Source organism: Echiichthys vipera, assembly GCF_963691815.1.
Source record: "Echiichthys vipera genome assembly, chromosome: 1".
Lineage (NCBI taxonomy): Eukaryota > Metazoa > Chordata > Actinopteri > Perciformes > Trachinidae > Echiichthys > Echiichthys vipera.
In genome coordinates, this window is record NC_139826.1 from 41,345,511 (window position 1) to 41,365,213 (window position 19,703).

At 51.5% G+C, this 19,703-nt stretch overlaps 1 protein-coding gene across 1 annotated transcript in view; it reads left to right on the top strand.

The window, feature by feature from the left end:
• Positions 1 to 1,013: 1,013 nt before the first annotated feature.
• Positions 1,014 to 19,703, top strand: part of kifc3 (kinesin family member C3) — a gene marked incomplete at its 5' end in the record, with an annotated part of 59,142 nt that continues 40,452 nt past the window's right edge. Inside the window, one exon of the mRNA XM_083921097.1 lies at positions 1,014 to 1,097. The remainder of the gene's footprint in view (positions 1,098 to 19,703) is intronic.

Here is a 19,703-nt window from a genome sequence, read left to right on the forward strand (position 1 = left end):
GCACAAAAAGATACAAAATGACTAAAAATAGATGCAAAACCAGCACAAAAAGATGCAAAATGACTAAAAATAGAAGCAAAACCAGCACAAAAAGATGCAAAATGACTAAAAATAGATGCAAAACCAGCACAAAAAGATGCAAAATGACTAAAAATAGATGCAAAACCAGCACAAAAAGATGCAAAATGACTAAAAATAGATGCAAAACCAGCACAAAAAGATACAAAATGACTAAAAATAGATGCAAAACCAGCACAAAAAGATGCAAAATGACTAAAAATAGAAGCAAAACCAGCACAAAAAGATGCAAAATGACTAAAAATAGATGCAAACCAGCACAAAAAGATGCAAAATGACTAAAAATAGATGCAAAACCACCACGTAAGATGCAAAATGACTAAAAATAGATGCAAAACCAGCACAAAAAGATGCAAAATGACTAAAAATAGATGCAAAACCAGCACAAAAAGATGCAAAATGACTAAAAATAGATGCAAAACCACCACGTAAGATGCAAAATGACTAAAAATAGATGCAAAACCAGCACAAAAAGATGCAAAATGACTAAAAATAGAAGCAAAACCAGCACAAAAAGATGCAAAATGACTAAAAATAGAAGCAAAACCAGCACAAAAAGATGCAAAATGACTAAAAATAGATGAAAAACCAGCACAAAAAGATGCAAAATGACTAAAAATAGATGTTTTATTAATATTAAAGATGTAAAGTCTATAACAGAGACCATGTCTGGTTCCTCTGAGCCTGCTCCCGGTTGTCTCGTGCGGTCCGGAGCCGCGGACCCGCCCTCCGGTCTATAAACGTCCGGGTTTGCGGGTTTTTTTTCGCCCATGCGCGCTCGACCCGCTGAACCGCCACATGTCCGACAGCCCCTGAAGGCAGCACACACACACACACACAGAGCAGCGGAGCACAAACACACACAGCTGAGGACTAGCGCCGCTAACGGGACACTTTCTACTGTCTGAGCCGGTCAACCGAGAGAACACCGGAGGGTTTACACCGGAGAGAGGAAGAGGAGGAAGAGGAGGAAGAGGAGGAAGAGGAGGAAGAGGAGGAGGAGTCGCTCCGGACCTGAGGTGAGCAAAAGTTTGGCGTCTTCAAAGTGTGTGTGTGTGTGTGTGTGTGTGTGTGTGTGTGTGTGTGTGTGTGTGTGTGTGTGTGTGTGTGTGTGTGTGTGTGTGTGTGTGTGTGTGTGTGTGTGTGTGTGTGTGTGTGTGTGTGTGTGTGTGTGTGTGTGTGTGTGTGTGTGTGTGTGTGTGTGTGTGTGTGTCTTTCATGAGGCTGTTTCCAGCAGTTTCCACGCTTCAAAAAGCTTTTCTGTGTTTGACAAAAGAGCAGCGGCCTCACCTGGTACACACACACACACACACACACACACACACAGAGACACACACACACAGGGACACACACACACACACACACACAGGGCCACACACACACACACACAGGGACACACACACACACAGGGACACACAGACACACACACACACACACACAGGGACACTGACACACACACACACACACAGGGACACACACACACAGAGGGACACACACAGTGACACACACACACACAGAGACACAGACACACACACACAGACACACACACACACACACACACACACACACACACACACACACACACACACACACAGCGCTGTGAAAGTCAGAGAAACAAACACATTCATGTTTTCACTCACAGACAGACCGCCTCACAGACAGACAGACCGCCTCACAGACAGACCGCCTCACAGACAGACAGACCGCCTCACAGACAGACAGACCGCCTCACAGACAGACCTCCTCACAGACAGACCGCCTCACAGACAGACCGCCTCACAGACAGACCTCCTCACAGACAGACCGCCTCACAGACAGACCTCCTCACAGACAGACCTCCTCACAGACAGACCGCCTCACAGACAGACCTCCTCACAGACAGACCTCCTCACAGACAGACCGCCTCACTGACAGACAGACCGCCTCACTGACAGACAGACCGCCTCACTGACAGACAGACCGCCTCACAGACAGACCTCCTCACAGACAGACCGCCTCACAGACAGACCGCCTCACAGACAGACAGACCGCCTCACAGACAGACAGACCGCCTCACTGACAGACCGCCTCACTGACAGACCGCCTCACAGACAGACAGACCGCCTCACAGACAGACAGACCGCCTCACAGACAGACCTCCTCACGGACAGACAGACCTCCTCACGACAGACAGACCGCCTCACAGACAGACAGACCGCCTCACAGACAGACAGACCGCCTCACAGACAGACAGACCTCCTCACATACAGACAGACCGCCTCACGACAGACAGACCGCCTCACAGACAGACCGCCTCACAGACAGACCGCCTCACAGACAGACCGCCTCACAGACAGACCGCCTCACAGACAGACAGACCGCCTCACAGACAGACCGACTCACAGACAGACCTCCTCACAGACAGACCGCCTCACAGACAGACCGCCTCACAGACAGACAGACCGCCTCACTGACAGACAGACCGCCTCACTGACAGACCGCCTCACAGACAGACAGACCGCCTCACAGACAGACCGCCTCACAGACAGACAGACCGCCTCACAGACAGAGCTCCTCACGGACAGACAGACCTCCTCACGACAGACAGACCGCCTCACAGACAGACAGACCGCCTCACAGACAGACAGACCTCCTCACATACAGACAGACCGCCTCACGACAGACAGACCGCCTCACAGACAGACCGTCTCACAGACAGACCGCCTCACAGACAGACAGACCGCCTCACAGACAGACAGACCGCCTCACAGACAGACAGACCGCCTCACAGACAGACAGACCGCCTCACAGACAGACAGACCGCCTCACAGACAGACCGCCTCACAGACAGACCGCCTCACTGACAGACAGACCGCCTCACTGACAGACAGACCGCCTCACTGACAGACAGACCGCCTCACAGACAGACAGACCGCCTCACAGACAGACCGCCTCACAGACAGACAGACCGCCTCACAGACAGACCTCCTCACGGACAGACAGACCTCCTCACGACAGACAGACCGCCTCACAGACAGACAGACCGCCTCACAGACAGACAGACCGCCTCACAGACAGACAGACCTCCTCACATACAGACAGACCGCCTCACGACAGACAGACCGCCTCACAGACAGACCGCCTCACAGACAGACCGCCTCACAGACAGACCGCCTCACAGACAGACAGACCGCCTCACAGACAGACAGACCGCCACACAGACAGACAGACCGCCTCACAGACAGACAGACCGCCTCACCGACAGACAGACCGCCTCACTGACAGACAGACCGCCTCACAGACAGACAGACCGCCTCACCGACAGACAGACCGCCTCACCGACAGACAGACCGCCTCACCGACAGACAGACCGCCTCACCGACAGACCGCCTCACCGACAGACTGCCTCACTGACAGACAGACCGCCTCACCGACAGACTGCCTCACTGACAGACTGCCTCACGGACAGACAGACCGCCTCACCGACAGACCGCCTCACCGACAGACTGCCTCACGGACAGACAGACCGCCTCACACACAGACAGACCGCCTCACAGACAGACAGACCTCCTCACCGACAGACCGCCTCACCGACAGACCGCCTCACAGACAGACAGACCGCCTCACAGACAGACAGACCGCCTCACAGACAGACAGACCTCCTCACATACAGACAGACCGCCTCACGACAGACAGACCGCCTCACAGACAGACCGCCTTACAGACAGACCGCCTCACAGACAGACCGCCTCACAGACAGACAGACCGCCTCACAGACAGACAGACCGCCTCACAGACAGACAGACCGCCTCACAGACAGACAGACCGCCTCACCGACAGACAGACCGCCTCACCGACAGACAGACCGCCTCACCGACAGACAGACCGCCTCACGGACAGACAGACCGCCTCACGGACAGACAGACCGCCTCACGGACAGACAGACCGCCTCACCGACAGACCGCCTCACCGACAGACTGCCTCACTGACAGACAGACCGCCTCACCGACAGACTGCCTCACTGACAGACTGCCTCACGGACAGACAGACCGCCTCACCGACAGACCGCCTCACCGACAGACCGCCTCACAGACAGACAGACCGCCTCACGGACAGACAGACCGCCTCACGGACAGACAGACCGCCTCACGGACAGACAGACCGCCTCACAGACAGACCGCCTCACAGACAGACAGACCGCCTCACCGACAGACCGCCTCACCGACAGACCGCCTCACAGACAGACAGACCGCCTCACAGACAGACCGCCTCACAGACAGACCGCCTCACAGACAGACAGACCTCCTCACAGACAGACAGACCGCCTCACAGACAGACAGACCTCCTCACAGACAGACAGACCGCCTCACTGACAGACAGACCGCCTCACTGACAGACAGACCGCCTCACAGACAGACAGACCGCCTCACAGACAGACAGACCGCCTCACAGACAGACCGCCTCACAGACAGACAGACCGCCTCACAGACAGACAGACCTCCTCACAGACAGACAGACCGCCTCACAGACAGACAGACCTCCTCACAGACAGACAGACCGCCTCACAGACAGACAGACCGCCTCACAGACAGACAGACCGCCTCACAGACAGACCGCCTCACAGACAGACAGACCGCCTCACAGACAGACCGCCTCACAGACAGACAGACCGCCTCACATACAGACAGACCGCCTCACATACAGACAGACCGCCTCACAGACAGACCGCCTCACAGACAGACAGCCTCACAGACAGACAGCCTCACAGACAGACCAACTCACAGACAGACCTCCTCACAGACAGACAGACCGCCTCACAGACAGACCGCCTCACATACAGACAGACCGCCTCACAGACAGACAGCCTCACAGACAGACCACCTCACAGACAGACCGCCTCACAGACAGACCACCTCACAGACAGACCGCCTCACAGACAGACCACCTCACAGACAGACCGCCTCACAGACAGACCGCCTCACGGACAGACAGACCGCCTCACAGACAGGCCGCCTCACTGACAGACAGACCGCCTCACCGACAGACCTCCTCACAGACAGACCGCCTCACAGACAGACAGACCGCCTCACGGACAGACCGCCAAACAATGCAATTTGAAACGATAAAGAGTCCAGGATTGTCCTGGAGAAACGTGTTTTGCGGTGAGCCCTGTTGATTACGCTACATCAGGGCTGTTCAACGGGTGGCCCCCGGCCCTGAGGGGACATTTGCGGCCCTTTGTGACCTCTCTCGTTTCCATCTCAGCATCAAACCGGTGCTGGGACACTCGCTCCATGCTCCCTGTAGCCGGGGCCACAGCGCTGCGCTCTTCTTCTATGGTTACGTCTGTGTGTACGGTGATGTCAGCACTGAGACCTTAGCTGATCGTGTTTGGGGTCAAAGGTTAAATCAATAGCAGAGACAGAGAGGTTCTGTTTACTCTCTGTCACAGTTCTGCTAATTTAACAGATGCAACATTGAGTGTGTGTGTGTGTGTGTGTGTGTGAAGGGTATCTGCACTGATCAGGTGTGTGTGTGTGTGTGTGTGTGTGTGTGTGTCTGTGTGTGTGAACCATATCTACACTGATGTGATCAGTGTGTGTGTGTGTGTATCTGGATTCCTGTAAAACACCCTCACGACCTCAACCCACCGCTGCGCCACATTAGCATTAGCATTAGCATCTAGTGTCTGAAACCAAAATAGGTGACCTTTGAGAATCGTGTAGAGCCGAACAGCGGTTCACGGCCCTGGTGGCTCATGTGGACTCACAGCGCTCGGGCTCAGCTCTTCTTCTTCTGTGGTTTCTGAATCCTCTTGGCAGCAGCTCGCTAAGCTCCGCCCTGTTGTTCTGTCTCTCTGCAGCCGGACCGAGTTGATCCGGTACTTTAATAAAAATGATGCTTCAACATCACTTTTCACTGAAGTGTTAGAATCACTCTGCGTTTACGTCACGTTCCTCTGCGTCAGTCCTGGTTCCTACCCTCACCTGGGGTCCTGAAAGCTGGGTCAGGACCCAAAGAACCAGGTCCAGGTCAGGACCCAAAGAACCAGGTCCAGGTCAGGACCCAAAGAACCAGGTCCAGGTCAGGACCCAAAGAACCAGATCCAGGTCAGGACCCAAAGAACCAGGTCCAGGTCAGGAGCCAAAGAACCAGGTCCAGGTCAGGACCCAAAGAACCAGGTCCAGGTCATGACCCAAAGAACCAGGTCCAGGTCAGGACCCAAAGAACCAGGTCCAGGTCAGGACCCACAGAACCAGGTCCAGGTCAGGACCCAAAGAACCAGGTCCAGGTCAGGACCCAAAGAACCAGGTCCAGGTCAGGACCCAAAGAACCAGGTCCAGATCAGGACCCAAAGAACCAGGTCCAGGTCAGGACCCAAAGAACCAGGTCCAGGTCAGGACCCAAAGAACCAGGTCCAGGTCAGGACCCAAAGAACCAGGTCAGGACCCACAGAACCAGGTCCAGGTCAGGACCCAAAGAACCAGGTCCAGGTCAGGACCCAAAGAACCAGGTCCAGGTCAGGACCCAAAGAACCAGGTCCAGGTCAGGACCCAAAGAACCAGGTCAGGACCCACAGAACCAGGTCCAGGTCAGGACCCAAAGAACCAGGTCCAGGTCAGGACCCACAGAACCAGGTCCAGGTCCAAGCGTGTGAACTGTGTTTCCTCAGGAGGGGGTCTGGAGTCTCCCTTAGAGAGAGGGGGAGAAGTTCAGCATCCGTGAGGAACTCGGAGTAGAGCCGCTGCTCCTTTGCGTTGAAAGGAGCCAGTTGAGGTGGTTCAGGATCATCTGGTAAGGATGAACCCTGGGCGCCTCCCTAGGGAGGTGTTCCAGGCACGTCCAGCTGGGAGGAGGCCTCGGGGAAGACCCAGGACCAGGTGGAGAGATTAGATCTCCACACTGGCCTGGGAACGCCTCAGGATCCCCCAGTTAGAGCTGGTTAATGTGTAGAGGAGTAGAAGAATGAAGTAAAGGAGAAGAGCCTCAGACTTTCCTTTAGTCCAGTAACTGAGCGTAAACCTCTGCTTCACAGGTTCATTTAAGGCATAGGTGTCAAAGTCAAGGCCCGGGGCCCAGATCCGGCCCGTGAGTGAATGATCTTGGCCCCTGGGATGATATTTGATTAGGATCAGAACCGGCCCGCACGCCACAGCCGCCTGCTGGTGTTTTTCATAGACCAAAACTACATTACCCACAATGCAACGGCAGCCCGCGAACTCACTGCAGCGCTGCAAGTTCATTATTCATCATCATTCAGGGCAGATGTCAACTTTCAGCCCCCCCCCCCCCCCCCCAATAACTGCTCCTCATTTTGGATCATTTTCAGGAACCGGCTTCAAATCCACATTAAACATCCCTGCTCTGATAATAATGCCCCCCCCCCCCCCCCTCACCATTTTCACCCTGACCCGTTTTCATGCCTCTCCTCTTCCTCCTCCTCCTCTCTCCCTCCTCTTCCTCCTCTCCCTCCTCTTCCTCCTCTCCCTCCTCTTCCTCCTCCTCCTCTCTCCCTCCTCTTCCTCCTCTTCCTCCTCTTCCTCCTCTTCCTCCCCCTCTCCTCTTCCTCCTCCTCCTCTTCCTCCTCCTCCTCCTCTTCCTCCTCCTCTCCCTCCTCCTCTCCCTCTCCTCTCTTCCTTCCCCTCTTCCTCTTCCTCCTCTTCCTCCTCCTCTCTTCCTCTCCTCTTCCTCCTTTCCTCCTCCTCCTCTTCCTCCTCCTCCTCCTCTTCCTCTCCTCTTCCTCCTCTTCCTCTCCTCTTCCTCCTCTTCCTCTCCTCCTCCTCCTCTTCCTCCTCCTCTCCCTCCTCTCCCTCTCCTCTTCCTCCTCTTCCTCCTCTTCTTCCTCTCCCTCTCCTCCTCCTCTTCCTTCTCTTCCTCCTCCTCTTCCTCTCCCTCTCTTCCTCTCCTCTTCCTCCTCCTCTCCCTCCTCTCCCTCTTCCTCCTCCTCCTCTTCCTCCTCTTTCTTCCTCTCCTCTCCTCCTCCTCTCTCCTCTTCCTCCTCCTCCTCTTCCCCTCTTCCTCCTCTTCCTCTCCTCTCCTCGCCTCCTCCTCTCCTCTTCCTCCTCCTCCTCCTCCTCCTCTTCCTCCTCCTCCTCCTCCTCCTCCTCTTCCTCTTCCTCTTCCTCCTCCTCCTCCTCCTCCTCTCCTCCTCCTCCCCCTCTTCCTCCTCCTCTTCCTCCTCCCCCTCCTCCTCCTCCTCTTCCTCCTCATGCCTCTGTGACATTGTTCAGATGAACCAACAGTGAGTAACGCCCGTGTTGCGTTCACTGGTGTTTGAATAGCGTGGGTTTTCTCAGCGTCAGTAAACCTCACCTCTGTGTGCTGTGCTGCGTTCAGGGTCTTTAGAGCGTTTCCTGTTCTCACGTGATGTGAATGTGACGAACGCAGCAGCACGAGGTTCGGGCGTCGCCGTGGAGATCCGATGTTCTGCCTCCTAATCACGTTAACGTGCCAGAGTGTGTGTTCAGTCGAGTCCGCGGGAGAAAGGTCCGAGAGAGGGGCGTGGACGGGTTCTGTGGGTCCAGATGAGCGTGGACGGGTTCTGTGGGTCCAGATGAGCGTGGACGGGTTCTGTGGGTCCAGATGAGCGTGGACGGGTTCTGTGGGTCCAGATGAGCGTGGACGGGTTCTGTGGGTCCAGATGAGCGTGGACAGGTTCTGTGGGTCCAGATGAAACGGGTTCTCTGGGTCCAGATGAAACGGGTTCTCTGGGTCCAGATGGATGTAAACAGGTTCTGTCTCTGAAACGGGTTCTCTGGGTCCAGATGGATGTAAACAGGTTCTGTGGGTCCAGATGGATGTAAACGGGTTCTGGGTCCAGATGGATGTAAACAGGTTCTGGGTCCAGATGGATGTAAACAGGTTCTCTGGGTCCAGATGGATGTAAACAGGTTCTGTGGGTCCAGATGGATGTAAACGGGTTCTCTGGGTCCAGATGGATGTAAACAGGTTCTCTGGGTCCAGATGGATGTAAACAGGTTCTGGGTCCAGATGGATGTAAACAGGTTCTCTGGGTCCAGATGGATGTAAACAGGTTCTGTGGGTCCAGATGGATGTAAACGGGTTCTCTGGGTCCAGATGGATGTAAACGGGTTCTCTGGGTCCAGATGAATGTAAACAGGTTCTCTGGGTCCAGATGGATGTAAACAGGTTCTGTGGGTCCAGATGTAAAAGGGTCCAGATGGATGTAAACGGGTTCTGGGTCCAGATGAATGTAAACGGGTTCTGGGTCCAGATGAATGTAAACAGGTTCTCTGGGTCCAGATGAAACAGGTTCTCTGGGTCCAGATGTAAAAGGGTCCAGATGGATGTAAACGGGTTCTGGGTCCAGATGAATGTAAACGGGTTCTGGGTCCAGATGAATGTAAACAGGTTCTCTGGGTCCAGATGGATGTAAACGGGTTCTGGGTCCAGATGAATGTAAACGGGTTCTCTGGGTCCAGATGGATGTAACGGGTTCTGGGTCCAGATGAATGTAAACGGGTTCTCTGGGTCCAGATGTGTGAATGTAAACGGGTTCTCTGGGTCCAGATGAATGTAAACGGGTTCTGGGTCCAGATGGATGTAAACAGGTTCTCTGGGTCCAGATGAATGTAAACGGGTTCTGGGTCCAGATGGATGTAAACGGGTTCTCTGGGTCCAGATGAATGTAAACGGGTTCTCTGGGTCCAGATGGATGTAAACAGGTTCTGGGTCCAGATGGATGTAAACGGGTTCTGGGTCCAGATGGATGTAAACAGGTTCTCTGGGTCCAGATGAATGTAAACGGGTTCTCTGGGTCCAGATGGATGTAAACAGGTTCTCTGGGTCCAGATGAATGTCAACAGGTTCTGGGTCCAGATGGATGTAAACAGGTTCTGTGGGTCCAGATGAATGTCAACAGGTTCTGGGTCCAGATGGATGTAAACAGGTTCTGGGTCCAGATGATGTAAACAGGTTCTCTGGGTCCAGATGGATGTAAACAGGTTCTGGGTCCAGATGGATATAAACAGGTTCTGGGTCCAGATGGATGTAAACAGGTTCTGGGTCCAGATGGATGTAAACGGGTTCTCTGGGTCCAGATGGATGTAAACAGGTTCTGGGTCCAGATGGATGTAAACGGGTTCTCTGGGTCCAGATGGATGTAACAGGTTCTCTGGGTCCAGATGGATGTAAACAGGTTCTGGGTCCAGATGGATGTAAACGGGTTCTCTGGGTCCAGATGGATGTAAACGGGTTCTCTGGGTCCAGATGGATGTAAACGGGTTCTCTGGGTCCAGATGGATGTAAACAGGTTCTGGGTCCAGATGGATGTAAACAGGTCCTCTGGGTCCAGATGGATGTAAACAGGTTCTGGGTCCAGATGGATGTAAACAGGTTCTGGGTCCAGATGGATGTAAACAGGTTCTGGGTCCAGATGGATGTAAACGGGTTCTGTGGGTCCAATGTAAACGGGTTCTCTGGGTCCAGATGGATGTAAACGGGGTTCTCTGGGTCCAGATGGATGTAAACAGGTTCTGGGTCCAGATGGATGTAAACGGGTTCTGTGGGTCCAGATGGATGTAAACAGGTTCTGGGTCCAGATGGATGTAAACGGGTTCTCTGGGTCCAGATGGATGTAAAACAGGTTCTGGGTCCAGATGGATGTAAACAGGTTCTGTGGGTCCAGATGGATGTAAACGGGTTCTGTGGGTCCAGATGGATGTAAACGGGTTCTGTGGGTCCAGATGGATGTAAACGGGTTCTGTGGGTCCAGATGGATGTAAACAGGTTCTGTGGGTCCAGATGGATGTAAACGGGTTCTGTGGGTCCAGATGGATGTAAACGGGTTCTGTGGGTCCAGAAACGCCCACTTTCTGATCATTTATGAGAAAAAAGTCGGAATATTTCAAGGAAACGTCGTAAGTTTGAGAAAAAAGTCTTAATAATTGAGAAAAGGTTATTTTTTGAGAAAAAAGTCGTAATATTACGAGAAAACATCGGAAGATTATCACAAAAGTCAAAAATAAACAATAAACAATTTGACAAAAAAGTCGTACGATTTTGCTAAAAAAAAAATCGCAATATTTTGAGAAAAGTTGCTAGAAAAAAAAGCTGCGGAAAAAAATTGCAAGATCGTGACAGAAAAGAAATGTCGAACAATTTTGAGGGAAAAAGTCGCAAAATGTTGAAAAAGTCGTAATATTGTGACAAAAGTGTTAATATTTAGATGAAGAGGTGTTGGTGGAGGAGGTGTCTTCACTTCTGTCCACACATTTATTCACACACACACACACATATTTACCCATACACACACACACACACACACACACACACACATATTTACCCATACACACACACACACACACACACACACACACACACACACACACACACACACACACACACACACACACACACACACACACATAATTATTCACACACACACACACACACACACACACACACACACACACATACACATATTTACCCACACACATTTATTCACACACACACACATTTATTTACGCACACACACTCACACACACACACACACACACACACACACACACACACACACACCACACACACACACACACACACACACACACACACACACACACACACATATTTACCCATACACATTTATTCACACACACACACACATTTATTTACACACACACATTTATTCACTCTCACACACACACACACACACACACACATTTATTCACACACACACCGACACACACACACACACACACACACACACACACACACACACAGATCAAACGTTGGGTCTGATTGAAGCAGATTTTCCTGTCGGTCGAGACTCTGAGCAGTTTTCAGGGTGTGGCTCTTTGAACGCAACGTCTTTTACAACGTGCTCCTCAGAGAGACACAGGAAACGCTGGTCACGTGACCGAGGGACACTATCTGCAGTCTGTGTGTGTGTGTGTGTGTGTGTGTGAGAGTGAGTGAGTGAGTGAGTGAGTGTGTGTGTGTGTGTGTGTGAAGCTCAGCTGTTACATAACTGGTGTGCATGTGTGTGTGATTAGAAGCAGACTGACTGTCACACTGCTCTGGTCTGAGTCCAGCAGGTGGAGCCGTGGAACCACATTTCCCATGATGCTGCAGGAGGGGAGGCGAGGGGGAGGAGGGGGAGGGGGGGGGGGGGCGACCCAGCTGTGTTTAAAGAGTCAGACGAACACGAGACCGTTAAGAACACGTGGCATCGTTTAAGTTTCACTGTCTAAGGAAAAACAAACTACTGCGACAAACTGTGCGTGTGTGTGTGTGTGCGTCCGTGTGTGTTTGAGTATGTGTGTGTGTGTGTGTGTGTGTGTGAGTGCACGTTGGTTTATTGAGCAGGAAATGAAGTCTGAGCCCCGACCGCCACACACACGGCCTCATGTTCACTCAATTACAAACTTATTTAATGTGTGTGTGTGTGTGTGTGCACGTGTGTGTGTGTGTGTGTGTGTGTGTGTGTGCGTGCACGTGTGTGTGTGTGCAGCTCATTCATCTTGTTTGAACCCCAGTTTTTCACTCCTCTTTGTTTCTAGTTCATTTTAAAAACATGTATTTTGTCTCTTTTGGAGCATCAGCTGCAGTTTCCCTCCGCTCCCAGTGTTTGTGCTAAGCTAGGCTAAGCTAAGCTAGGCTAGGCTAAGCTAAGCTAGGCTAAGCGTAGCCTGGAGACAGACAGATGAAAGTGACAGATGTTTGTTTTAAAGTGGAGACAAACGGAGGAGGAGGATGTTGTGACTGCTGTTGTGACGCTGACGTCATGCTGCAGCCGTGTTCCTGCTCTTTCCACTCGTCTGTAATTTCCTCCTAAAATAGCTCCTCATGGGTGTTTGCAATGCATTCTGGGAATCAGTAAACCACCAAAACCCAAACCACGCCTGTCTGGGATCAGCTGGACCGTCCGAATCCTTCTCTTTTACACATGAAGACGCTTGTTTTTATATATTTATATTCACCAGTTTAACAAAACTGAATCTGTAGAGAGAAAGTGTTAAACTGTCGCTCCTGGGTTCTCTGGGTCTCTGTCTACGGACACACGCGCACTTTATGTCTTTAAGTTGAATTATTTTAATAAGAAAGTCTGAATATTGGGACAAAAACAGTTGGAAGTGACTGATTAAAAATCACAACAGTAAAACACAAATCAGTAAACACGGTGGATTCCTGTTTCCATAACCTTAAAGTATAATAACATAAATAAACACATTTATATATTAGAGATAACACGGAGATGGAATCACCTGCTGCCGGTCGCTCCTCCTCCGGGGCCCACGGGTCGCTGCAGCAGCCAGGAACCACCAACCACCAACGATCGCTCCTTTAATCCTGGAGCATCTCCAGGTGGTGGAGCAGTGACACCTGCCACCACCTGATAGGTGTTCCCCCTGCACCTGATAGGTGTTCCCCCTTCACCTGATAGGTGTCCCCCCCCTTCACCTGATAGGTGTCCCCCCCCTGCACCTGATAGGTGTCCCCCCTGCACCTGATAGGTGTTCCCCCCGGCAGCTGATAGGTGTCCCCCCTGCACCTGATGGGTGTTCCCCCCGGCAGCTGATGGGTGTCCCCCTGCAGCTGATGGGTGTTCCCCTGCTTTGCGGTTGGCCTTGGATCAGAACCGTGGTGCTTCTCCCCACCCTAGGCCTGCCCTTCGTGCCTGGTGTGTGTTCCTTGCAGCCTGGTCGTGGACTCTCCTTACTCGAGAACGAGCCTGGTCTTTTCCACCCTGTAGCCCAAACGGCTTTGGGAGTTGGAGGCATGATGGCAGCCCCTACCACTTTCTGATGAATGAGGTGGCCTTTCCATCCATCTTGTGGTGGATGAGGGGTTTCACTCATTTGTCAGCAGGTGTGAACTGGCAGCATGAGACCTTGCACTTACCTGGGAGTTGGCTTTGGTGGGTCTTTTCCAGGCCTTCTGAGAGCTGTTTGAGCACGTCTCTCCCCGTCTGTGTGTCTGAAAGTTCTGCCGTGAACTTCCTCCCAAGGCTTTTTAGGGGTTGCTCAGAAAAGAGTGAATTTTCTATGTCTGTGTAGCTGTTTTAGCAGCTAGGTGGTGTCCTTTTGGCCAGCACCCAGAAAAAGAGAAAAAGAATTGATCTATTTTATTTGTTTTTATAATATAAACACAGAAGATATTTGAGCAGAATTCTTCTGGGACATTTTGCAGAACGTGTTGACGACTGTGGGAGAATCATGTTTATGAACTGAATCCTCTCAGAAAGTGTTTCTCTCCTGTTTGTGTCCTGATCACACTGATAACAGGGACCGTATCTGTAAAAGTGGATGCAGTAAACTCTGGGTGTGTTTTGTGCTTTTTATGGCCTGAATTAATTTATAAAACACAGTAGGTCGTGTTTACAGGTCAGTTAGTTGGTTAAACATTAGCCGACGACAGTAAATCACATCAGCAGCGTCTAAAATCAGGTTCCAGGAGGTTCATCTGGAAAAACCATAAACCTGTGAGAACAGATTCTGTCGTAGCTGTAAATGTCCCAACAGGCGCACAGGAAATGACCTCAGAGCCGCCGTAGGCCTCGTGCTCGTACACATGCGCACGCTCGTGCTCGTACACGTGCAAACGTGCTTTACTAAAGCCCACCTCTCCCAAACGGGCCGTGGACGGCAAGCGTGCCGCTCCTAGACGTGGTACGGTTGCACTCACACTGGTCAAAGGAACCAGACTTTAGCCGTGACACGTGCTGGGGCACGGCACGGAGGAACAGTGGGAGGGCGCTCTAACACACCCGAGACGTCATCGTTAACACACCCGAGACGTCATCGCTAACACACCTGAGCCCGTCAGCGCTAACACACCTGAGCCCGTCATCGCTAACACACCTGAGACGTCAGCGCTAACACACCTGAGACGTCAGCGCTAACGCACCCGAGACGTCATCGTTAACGCACCCGAGACGTCATCGCTAACACACCCGAGCCCGTCATCGCTAACACACCTGAGCCGTCATCGCTAACACACCTGAGCCGTCATCGCTAACACACCTGAGCCGTCATCGCTAACACACCTGAGCCCGTCAACGCTAACACACCTGAGCCCGTCATCGCTAACACACCTGAGCCCGTCATTGCTAACACACCTGAGCCGTCATCGCTAACACACCTGAGCCGTCATCGCTAACACACCTGAGCCGTCATCGCTAACACACCTGAGCCGTCATCGCTAACACACCTGAGACGTCATCGCTAACACACCTGAGACGTCATCGCTAACACACCTGAGACGTCATCGCTAACACGCCTGAGACGTCATCACTAACACGCCTGAGACGTCATCGCTCACACACCTGAGACGTCATCGCTAACACACCTGAGAGGTCATCGCTAACACACCTGAGACGTAATCGCTAACACACCTGAGACGTCATCGCTAACACACCTGAGCCGTCATCGCTAACACACCTGAGACGTCAGCGCTAACACACCTGAGACGTCAGCGCTAACACACCTGAGACGTCATCGCTCACACACCTGAGCCGTCATCGCTAACACACCTGAGACGTAATCGCTAACACACCTGAGACGTCATCGCTAACACACCTGAGACGTCAGCGCTAACACACCTGAGACGTCAGCGCTAACACACCTGAGACGTCAGCGCTAACACACCTGAGACGTCAGCGCTAACACACCTGAGACGTCAGCGCTAACACACCTGAGACGTCAGCGCTAACACACCTGAGACGGTCATCGCTAACACACCCGAGGCGTCATCGCTAACGCACCCGAGGCGTCATCGCTAACGCACCCGAGGCGTCATCGTTAACGCACCCGAGACGTCATCGCTAACACACCCGAGCCCGTCATCGCTCACACACCCGAGCCCGTCATCGCTAACACACCTGAGACGTCATCGGTAACACACCTGAGACGTCATCGCTAACGCACCCGAGGCGTCATCGTTAACGCACCCGAGACGTCATCGCTAACACACCCGAGCCCGTCATCGCTCACACACCCGAGCCCGTCATCGCTAACACACCTGAGACGTCATCGGTAACACACCTGAGACGTCATCGCTCACACACCTGAGCCCGTCATCGCTAACACACCTGAGCCCGTCATCGCTAACACACCTGAGCCGTCATCGCTAACACACCTGAGCCGTCATCGGTAACACACCTGAGCCGTCATCGGTAACACACCTGAGCCGTCATCGCTCACACACCTGAGCCCTTCATCGCTAACACACCTGAGCCCGTCATCGCTAACACACCTGAGACGGTCATCGCTAACACACCTTAGACGGTCAGCGCAAACACACCTTAGACGGTCATCGCTAACACACCTGAGACGTCATCGCTAACACACCTGAGACGTCATCGCTAACACACCTGAGCTGTCAGCGCTAACACACCTGAGACGTCAGCGCTAACACACCTGAGACGTCAGTGCTAACGCACCTGCAGCAGGTCAGGTGACCCGCAGGTGAACTTAATTTTCTCTTTAATGTTTCCTCAATAAAAGAGTGAGAGATTAAAACGTCATCTTCCTCAGAAACGTATCAGTGAGATAAGACGCGCCCTCGTCTCTCTGTGAGACATTAACTCCTCTCAGCCCTCGTTCACCTTCTCTGGAACTCTTCATCAGGTTTGATGCTAGCTAACTTTAGCATGCTAACAAAAATAATGCATCTCTACTTGTCTTTGTGAGCAAGTTAGCATGCTAATGTTAGCTCTTTGCAAAAACTTAACCGTCTCCTTTAGTGACTAAACTTAACCGTCTCCTTTGGTGCATGAATAGATTCCGTACAAACCTGTTGTTGCTCGTTGAGCGTCCGTAAGCGTCTGAACCCTCGTGGTCCTGTTCACGCTCTCCATGTGGATCCAGGATCCTCGTGGTCCTGCTCTCCATGTGGATCCAGGATCCTTGTGGTCCTGCTCTCCATGTGGATCCAGGATCCTCGTGGTCCTGCTCTCCATGTGGATCCAGGATCCTCGTGGTCCTGCTCTCCATGTGGATCCAGGATCCTCGTGGTCCTGCTAACGCTCTCCATGTGGACTCTGTCTGAGCTCTGGTGCCCTGTGGGGGACTCTGTCTGAGCTCTGGTGCCCTGTGGGGGACTCTGTGTGAGTGACCGTACCTCTGGTGCCCTGTGGTGGACTCTGTCTGAGTGACCGTACCTCTGGTGCCCTGTGGGGGACTCGGTGTGCTGCTGTGACCCGGGTCCCCCTCATTAGGACCCTGAAAGCGGTCTGTGGAGCGGAAACGTCCCCTTTGTTGCAGAAACAGCCCCGGCTCTGTTTCACAGTGAGGACCTGAACCGTCCACGTGTCACGATTCACTGGCTGTGATTCAGGCTGGCAGCTCCCCCTGAGCCCAGTCCACAGGGGCCCCCCAGAGCCCCCCAGGGCCCCCCAGAGCCCCCCCCCCAGGGCCCCCCAGAGCCCCCCCCCCCAGGGCCCCCCAGGGCCCCCGAGTCCGCCCTCTTACCCGGGACAGGGGGTCCTGAGCAACGAGGTCTGAGAACAAAGTCCACGTTCTTCACCTTTAGAGCTGAAATAAAATAATGAGGGAATATTTTCAGAATAAAGTTCTAAAATTGTGAAATAAAAGTCTGAATATTTTCAGAATAAAGTTCTAAAATTGTGAAATAAAAGTCTGAATATTTTCAGAATAAAGTTGTAAAATTGTGAAATAAAAGTCTGAATATTTTCAGAATAAAGTTCTAAAATTGTGAAATAAAAGTCTGAATATTTTCAGAATAAAAGTCAAAAGATTGGGACAAAAAAAGTCTGAATTTTTTTGACAAAAAATCTGAATATTTTGATAAAATCATCCAAAAAATGTGAAATAGTTTCAGAATAAAGTTGTAAAATTGTCACAAAAAAGTGGAAAAATTTATTTATATTTATTATTATTATTTATATTAATATTCATATTTCTAGAGAGGCTCTTTAGTGCAGATGTCATAACTGCCTCATCATCATCTTCATCATCTTCATCTTCATCATCATCAGTTACATCATCACAGTTTGATCTGCAGCAGCAGATGGTCCTGGGACAGGGAGGGGGGCGAGCGAGGTTCACACACAGTCTCTCTCTCCCTCTCCCTCTCTCCCTCTCTCTCTCTCTCTCTCTCCCCCCCCCCCCTCTCCCCCCCCTCTCTCCCTCTCCCTCTCTCTCCCTCTCTCTCTCTCTCTCTCTCTCTCCCTCCCTCTCTCTCTCTCTCTCTCTCTCCTCCCCCCCCCCTCTCTCTCTCTCTCTCTCCCTCTCCCCCCCCCTCTCTCTCTCTCTCTCCCCCTCTCTCTCTGATGGAGGTGGAGACCTGCCTCAGCTTTAATCCTCTCTGCGGTCAGAGGAGAACGGGACGGACGGTCAGACCCGTCAGGGGGACAGACAAGGGACGGACAGTGGGACGGACGAGCAGAAGTTGCAGCTTTGCTTCTTCTCGGATGTTTTTCTGCTCCTTTACTTCGTTTCACTCGTTTTCTTCGTGTCTTTTGTTCTTTTTGAGCGGAGGAAAGTTAAATGTGTTTGCTGACGTGAAGCAGAGCTGAGGAAAGTGTAGTTAGTTGTGTGTCTGCAGCACAGAGGAGGAAAGTGTAGTTAGTTGTGTGTCTGCAGCACAGAGGAGGAAAGTGTAGTTAGTTGTGTGTCTGCAGCAGAGACGAGGAAAGTGTAGTTAGTTGTGTGTCTGCAGCAGAGAGGAGGAAAGTGTAGTTAGTTGTGTGTCTGCAGCACAGAGGAGGAAAGTGTAGTTAGTTGTGTGTCTGCAGCAGAGACGAGGAAAGTGTAGTTAGTTGTGTGTCTGCAGCAGAGACGAGGAAAGTGTAGTTAGTTGTGTGTCTGCAGCACAGAGGAGGAAAGTGTAGTTAGTTGTGTGTCTGCAGCACAGAGGAGGAAAGTGTAGTTAGTTGTGTGTCTGCAGCAGAGAGGAGGAAAGTGTAGTTAGTTGTGTGTCTGCAGCACAGAGGAGGAAAGTGTAGTTAGTTGTGTGTCTGCAGCACAGAGGAGGAAAGTGTAGTTAGTTGTGTGTCTGCAGCACAGAGGAGGAAAGTGTAGTTAGTTGTGTGTCTGCAGCACAGAGGAGGAAAGTGTAGTTAGTTGTGTGTCTGCAGCACAGAGGAGGAAAGTGTAGTTAGTTGTGTGTCTGCAGCACAGAGGAGGAAAGTGTAGTTAGTTGTGTGTCTGCAGCACAGAGGAGGAAAGTGTAGTGAGTTGTGTGTCTGCAGCACAGAGGAGGAAAGTGTAGTTAGTTGTGTGTCTGCAGCACAGAGGAGGAAAGTGTAGTTAGTTGTGTGTCTGCAGCACAGAGGAGGAAAGTGTAGTTAGTTGTGTGTCTGCAGCAGAGCTGAGGAAAGTTCTGGTTCCTCTGCAGGATCTCGAGTCACGGTGGAAACTCCTCGTTCTGAAGCGTCTGAAGCTCAAACTGCAGTTTTCTGCTTCTTTCATTTGTTTAAAGTTTGTTTCTGATTTTTCCTCCTGATGTAAAACAAACGTAGTTTCAGATTTAAATCTCATTATTTTTCTGCTTTTTAAAGATTTAAAATAAAAATAAATGTTTTTTAGTGAAATCTTAAAGATCAAACGTGACTTTGCATTAAAATCTGAATTAAAAAAAGAATAATTCACGTTTTTAAATAAAGATTTATTCAAATTTAAATGGATTTAAAATCCAAATTCAGCTAAAAAAGACTTTTTAAA